General features: G+C 45.2%; 1 long non-coding RNA gene across 1 annotated transcript in view; it reads left to right on the forward strand.

Annotated features, from left to right (window-relative positions):
• LOC141082757 (uncharacterized) overlaps window positions 1-5,161 on the forward strand; it is a 106,702-nt gene extending 101,541 nt beyond the window's left edge. Inside the window, exons 4-5 of the long non-coding RNA XR_012230583.1 lie at window positions 3,068-3,124; window positions 4,925-5,161. This is a non-coding gene — a long non-coding RNA (uncharacterized lncRNA). The remainder of the gene's footprint in view (window positions 1-3,067; window positions 3,125-4,924) is intronic.
• Window positions 5,162-7,465: the final 2,304 nt, after the last annotated feature.

The following is a 7,465-nucleotide window of genomic DNA, read 5'->3' on the forward strand; positions in this document are numbered from 1 at the left end:
ATTTTGAATATCTGCACACACTTTTGGACACTGGACACTTTTGGATTGTGTGAGGCCCACTGATATCTCAGCGCTATGTGACAGGCTCGATGGCACTGCTGTGACAAAAGTGACTAGAGGATAAGGGAGATTTTGAATTTCTGCACACACTTGTGGACAGTGGACACTTTTGGATTGTGTGAGGCCCACTCATATCTGAGCGCTATGTGACAGGCTCGATGGCACTGCTGTGACAAAAGTGACTAGAGGATAAGGGAGATTTTGAATATCTGCACACACTTTTGGACACTGGACACTTTTGGATTGTGTGAGGCCCACTGATATCTCAGCGCTATGTGACAGGCTCGATGGCACTGCTGTGACAAAAGTGACTAGAGGATAAGGGAGATTTTGAATTTCTGCACACACTTGTGGACAGTGGACACTTTTGGATTGTGTGAGGCCCACTGATATCTGAGCGCTATGTGACAGGCTCGATGGCACTGCTGTGACAAAAGTGACTAGAGGATAAGGGAGATTTTGAATATCTGCACACACTTTTGGACACTGGACACTTTTGGATTGTGTGAGGCCCACTGATATCTCAGCGCTATGTGACAGGCTCGATGGCACTGCTGTGACAAAAGTGACTAGAGGATAAGGGAGATTTTGAATTTCTGCACACACTTGTGGACAGTGGACACTTTTGGATTGTGTGAGGCCCACTGATATCTGAGCGCTATGTGACAGGCTCGATGGCACTGCTGTGACAAAAGTGACTAGAGGATAAGGGAGATTTTGAATATCTGCACACACTTTTGGACACTGGACACTTTTGGATTGTGTGAGGCCCACTGATATCTGAGCGCTATGTGACAGGCTCGATGGCACTGCTGTGACAAAAGTGACTAGAGGATAAGGGAGATTTTGAATATCTGCACACACTTTTGGACACTGGACACTTTTGGATTGTGTGAGGCCCACTGATATCTGAGCGCTATGTGACAGGCTCGATGGCACAGCTGTGACAAAAGTGACTAGAGGATAAGGGAGATTTTGAATTTCTGCACACACTTTTGGACAGTGGACACTTTTGGATTGTGTGAGGCCCACTGATATCTGAGCGCTATGTGACAGGCTCGATGGCACAGCTGTGACAAAAGTGACTAGAGGATAAGGGAGATTTTGAATCTCTGCACACACTTTTGGACACTGGACACTTTTGGATTGTGTGAGGCCCAATGAATATCTGAGCGCTATGTGACAGGCTCAATGGCACAGCTGTGACAAAAGTGACTAGAGGATAAGGGAGATTGGATTGCTTTTAAAAAAGCAGTTTGCGGAGCAGTGGGTAAACAGCAATGCCAGCCTGTCAGGAAGCCTTAGAAGGCAGCCCAACAACCAACACCACTGATACACCACTATATAGCCTCCCCTTGCACTGCACACACAGTGACTGGTGTGTTGTGCAGGCCAAATTGCTAGCAGCAGAAGCAGTTTTTTTTTCTTCTCAGCAGGACAAAAAAAAAAATTGGGATTGCTTTTAAAAAAGCAGTTTGCGAAGCAATGGGTAAACAGCAATGCCAGCCTGTCAGGAAGCCTTAAAAGGCAGCCCAACAACCAACACCACTGATACACCACTATATAGCCTCCCCTTGCACTGCACACACAGTGACTGGTGTGTTGTGCAGGCCAAATCGCTAGCAGCAGAAGCAGTTTTTTTGTCTTCTTCCCTGCCTAACGCTCTCCCTACAGAATCAGCAGCAACCTCTCCCTATACTAAGATCGGCAGAAGTAAGATGGCGGTCGGCGTGCACGCCCTTTTATACCCCCTGTGACGCCCACCAAAGCAAGCCAATCACTTGCATGCCCTTCTGAAAGATGGTGGTGACCCGTGCCTATGTCATCACGTTGCCCACAGTGTCCGTGGATCCTGATTGGCTGAAAAAGAGCGCAAAACAAACTTTTGAAACGCGACTTTGGCGCGTAAGTCGCCGACCTCGTGGCCGACCTCATCCTAGGGTCGGGTTTCGTTTCATGAAACCCGACTTTGCCAAAAGTCGGCGACTTTTGAATTTTTTCGACCCGTTTCGCTCAACTCTAGTTAGAACACTGCAGTTGGGATCAAATGGCAAATTTGCATTTTGGTGCGAAAGCAGGACACTTTGATGGTAATTTACTTGCAGCATAGAGGAATGTTTGCTCCATCTAATCAATTAACCTTGGAATAAAGCCCACAATTGGATGTGTTAAAAATATTCCTGTGCTGAGAAAATCTAATCAATCTGTCCTTGCTATGTCCTGTGTAATGGCCATGTCTGACTGTGCAGGGACATGGTCTGATGATACCATATCTCCTGGCCAGGGGAGAAAACAAAAGAGGGCATACCAATATAACACCAGATCAAAATTGATACTTTTTGTGACATAAAGCTTTTATAAGCTTGTTTTTAAACAAGTTTTACTTCTCAGAAAGCAGCAGCCTTAATCCCCTACTATCCTGTCTGTATACTGTCTTTTGCCTTCCTCACTTTGTACAGGAGCTGTGGTATGATCAGACCATGTTCCTGCACGGTCAGACACAGCCATTACACAGTGCACAGCAGGGGCACATTTATAAGAGTATCTCAGAGCAGGAAAAAAAATTAACACATTCAATTGTGGAGCTTATTTTTCATCCAAGATCTATTCATTAAAATTTACTTTGTTCGTGGGACAACTCCTTCAAGCCCCCTCTGGTGAAAAAGTACTTTTCCGCTTGTCTGCCAACTCATATTTTAAGCTGATTCATGTTTATGCTCTTAAAATCACAGTCTGTTATGCTTAAAAGTTGACTACAACCTGTCTCTGCTTGGTAGGACTGACAGCTTAACTTTGCTCACAACTCTCTCACAGCTATGCCACCATCTTTCTACTTTTTGTCACAAAGAGTGACTGCCTTGTTTAAAAGGCTTAGATCATCCCCTCATCAGGAACAATGTGACCCCAAGCTAATGTGTATGCACATCAGAATAGCATCAGTTACTCTACTTACCATAAGAGGAACCCAAATATTTCCTGATAACAATACTGTTCTATCTACTTTTAGGCATTTCACACTCCTCAGAAGTCTCTCCCAAGCACAGGAGAGGAGAGCAGCACCCAGGTAAGAATATTATAATGAACATGAATGAGCACATTTCAGGGCCCCTGGCATGATGTCTGGGTCGCCCTCCCAGGGCTGCGGGGTTACTCGGTACCGGGCCGGTCTCAGTGGGTGGTGTATCACAGCAGTGGTGACCCGGTCCGTGGCCCTGGGCGCCCAAGTAATGGCGGGATAATGCTTATGGTGGAATGTAGTTAATGGAATAGTTCGTGACGCCACCTGTGGTGTTCGGCAAGTGGGATGTTAGGCCGACGCTGCAGACAGATCCTCTGGGACAGATGGTGTGGTGCAGCAGTGATGTCATAGTCCTCCACAGGCAGGGCTGTCGTCCTAGGGCAGAATAGGTGAAGTGACACTTAGATGGTGTAGTGTCCGGCGCAGGGGATGCAGCATTGCCAAGCAGGCGGATGCAGGAAGGAATGGAGGACACCAGGGCATGTACAGTAGTTCCAAAGCTTTACTCACAGTCTGTAGTGCCCGCTTCCGTGCCTTGTCCTCCGGATCAGGGACTCAGTCAACCTCCAGGCAAGATGGAATGCTCCCTTCCAACACTCCGCCAACTTATGTACCTTTTCTGAACGTCTCCTCTATAGCGCCTTTAAGTGTGAAGATCTCCTAGTACTGAGTTACACTGGAGTTCCTCCTATCAGATGTTCCCAAGAACTCTACTCGTACGGCATACAGCTGTAGCCTGCTTCAGGGACTCCCTACTCCTGAGTCCCGGCTCTCTATCCGTGTTGCTGTTGTGCCCCCTAGTCTTAGATGGGAGTAGTGCATTTACAGCTCACTACTCCACCGGTGTCTGCTGCAGAACCATTAGTGTCCATACAACCTCGGGGACCGGGTCCCAGGCCTTGCGCTTAGAACTTCTAGGCAGGGTTCTCTCCTAACCCACGTCCTCTGTGTTCCCTTTTCTCCAATGTTCTGTACTTTCTATCTTGTGGAAGCTCAGGCTTCAGTTCAATATCTTTCTCTTTCTTTCCTTTCCTGTGCCAGCAGACCCGGGTCTCTCAGGCCTGCTGCAGCACTCCTTCCTCCATCCCTCTTCCAGGGATCCCGACTCCTCTCCGAGTGGCTTCCTCTCTCCGACTCTCCTTCAGACTGAGCTCTAATCCTAAACCTTGCCACTCTTTTATATATTCTCAAGTCCTCCCACCTCCCAGCACGTTTAGTGTTCTGAGCAAGGAACCACCAAAGGTGCTCTGCTTCTCTCTAAGCAAGGAGCCGCAATGTGGTTTTGCTGAACTACTCTATTGTGTGGGGTGCGAGTGTTGGAGTGTGGTCAGGAGTTCCCACCTTACCTGGATGGTGGGGCACCACACCTTAGGAGAAGGTGCAGTACCTCTGTGGCGACTGAGCCTCAGGGGCGCCACATGTCTTTATGACTCATTTTTAAGTGTTCCTCCCCAAATCTTCAGGGCTAAATTATAAATGTTAATGTGGAATCAATAGATGATATTTCACAACAGACCAGATCAAAAATATTGCAAAGCTAAAGTGGAAAAATTACTCACCACAGCAAATCAAATTTGTTTAATCATTTTATATATTTACTGCACCCCCATTTAAGTAATTTCCTGGCTTTGGAAGCTACTTTGAAAAATATCGGATTTATTGCAGAAAAAGCACCATGCTTATTATGGCCGGCATTGCAGCTCACCCCTATTCAAATACATAAAGCCAAGAAGCCTATGGTCTGCTTGCGCTGTTGCTGTTTTTCCTCTCTGCCTAAACTTGTAAACCTTGTTTATGTCCTGGATAATACTATCACTACCACACCGCATGCTTGATTTTTTTTAGGATTCTGCAGAAGCTACAGAAGAGAATACTCCAAAGGCGAGGACAAAGGAAGGTCAAACACAGAATTGATTTGAGGAAACAAGTGTCAAGAAATCAGCTATGAGGCCTCCCAGTCCCAATCTCTTATCATATGTCTGTTTGCTCCCTGCTGTAACTTTGTGTATGCGTGTGTGCCAGTAGATATGGGTGTATGTGCTTGTCTGGTTGTTTCATGTTTATAAATCTACATCTACAACATATGGTCTGTGTGTTTCTTGTTCTACTGAGCCCATATGAAATGGTCTATCACATGTGAAGAGTCTGGATCCAGGAGCATATTTTACATAATAAAGCCAAAATTAAACATTAGGTCAAAATAATAAATCGAGAATACAGATTGTATCTCATTCACCAGTGAGATATGCATTTGCCTTTACAACAAGTACTGTTCTATTACATTTGATGTTATGCTTTAAAAATGTAATAAAAAGAACATTGAAAAGAAAAGATGAGGGAATTCATTTCCTCATTAGCAGCATTAATCCACTTCAGTTTTTCATGGACAGGTAGTTGTTGCATTTCACCCCATAACTGGGGCTCTGACTCAGGTAGTGTAGACCACGAGACTTTGTTATCCCTCGAGACCGTGACATCTCGCGGTCATTCGTGCAAAGGATCACTGGGACCGGAGCGTGGAGAGAGGCAGGATGGCTGAACGGGACGTCGGAAGGTGAGAATAACTATATTTTTTATTTTGATTCTATTTTTTACAGCGATGGCAAGCGATTGGAAAACCCCTGATGTACCAAAACAGTGGAAACCCCCCACAAATGACACCATTTTGGAAACTAGACCCCCCCAAGGAACTTATCTAGATGTGTGGTGAGAACTTTGAACCCCCAAGGGCTTCACAGAAGTTTATAACATACAGCCGTACAATTAAAAAATCATATTTTTTCCATAAAAATGATCTTTTCACCCTCAATTCTTATTTTTCCAAGGGTAACAGGACACTAAAAGTTATTGTGCAATTTGTCCTGAGTACGCTGATACCCCACATGTGGGGGTAAACCACTATTTGGGCGCATGGCAGAGCTCGGAAGGGAAGCAGCGCCATTTGACGTTTTTGGCTGGAATTGAGATCTGACACCATGTCGCGTTTGGAAAACCCCTGATGTACCAAAACAGTTGAAACCCCCCACAAATGACACCATTTTGGAAACTACACCCCCACAAGGAACTTATCTAGATGTGTGGTGAGCACTTTGACCCCTCCAGTGCTTCACAGAAGTTTATAACGCCCGGGCGTGAAAATAAAAAATACTTATTTTTTCCACAAACATGATCTTTTAGTCACCAATTTTTTTTATTTTCCCAAGGGTACCAGGAGAAATTGGACCCCAAAAGTTGTTGTCCAATTTGTCCTGAGTACGCTGATACCCCATATGTGGGAGAAAACTACTGTATGGGCACACGACGGGGCTCGGAAGGGAAGTAGTGATGCTTTGGAATGCAGACTTTGATGGAATGGTCTGCGGGTGTCATGTTGCCTTTGGAGAGCCCTTAATGTACCTAAACAGTGGAAACCCCAACAAATGACCCCATTTTGGAAACTAGACCCCCTAAGGAACTTATCTAGATGTGTGGTGAGCACTTTGAACCCCCAAGGGCTTCACAGAAGTTTATAATGCCCGGGCATGAAAATAAAAAAATCGTATTTTTTCCACAAACATGATCAATTAGTCCCCAATTTTTTTATTTTCCCAAGGGTAACAGGAGAACTTGGACCCAAAAGTTATTGTCCAATTTGTCCTTAGTACACTGATACCCTATATGAGGGATAAAACTACTGTATGGGCACACGACGGGGCTCGGAAGGGAAGTAGTGATGTTTTGGAATGCAGACTTTGATGGAATGGTCTGCGGGTGTCATGTGCGTTTGGAGAGCTCCTGATGTACCTAAACTATTGAAACTCCCCACAAGTGACCACATTTTGGACACTAGACCCCCCACGGAACTTATCTAGATGTGTGGTGAGCAGTTTGAACCCCCAAGTGCTTCACAGAAATTTATAACGCCTGGGCGTGAAAATAAAAAAATAACTTTTTTCCACAAAAATGATATTTTTGCCCCCAATTTTTTTTTCCTAAGGGTAACAGGAGAAATTGGACCCCAAAAGTTGTTTTGCAATTTGTCCTGAGTAGGCTGATACCCTACATGTGGGAGTAAAACCCTGCTTGAGCGCATGGCAGAGCTTGGAAGGGAAGGAGCACCATTTGACTTTTTCAATTCAGAATTGGCTGGAATTGAGATCAGATGCCATGTTGCATTTGGAGAGCACCTGATGTGCCCAAACAGTGGAAACCTCCAATTCTAACTCCAACCCTAACCCCAACACACCCCTAACCCTAATCTCAGCCCTAACCCTAACCCTAGCCCTAACCCTAACCCTGTTATGGAAATATATATGTATTTCATATAGATCTCACTTGCCTGCTATAGGCTATATACTCATGTACTCTTATATAGGCTATATACTGGTAAATACTCATATATACTGC

The sequence above is a fragment of the Dendrobates tinctorius genome, unplaced genomic scaffold (assembly GCF_039654945.1).
Source record: "Dendrobates tinctorius isolate UK_male_01 unplaced genomic scaffold, ASM3965494v1 ptg000001l, whole genome shotgun sequence".
NCBI classification, from domain to species: Eukaryota; Metazoa; Chordata; class Amphibia; order Anura; family Dendrobatidae; genus Dendrobates; species Dendrobates tinctorius.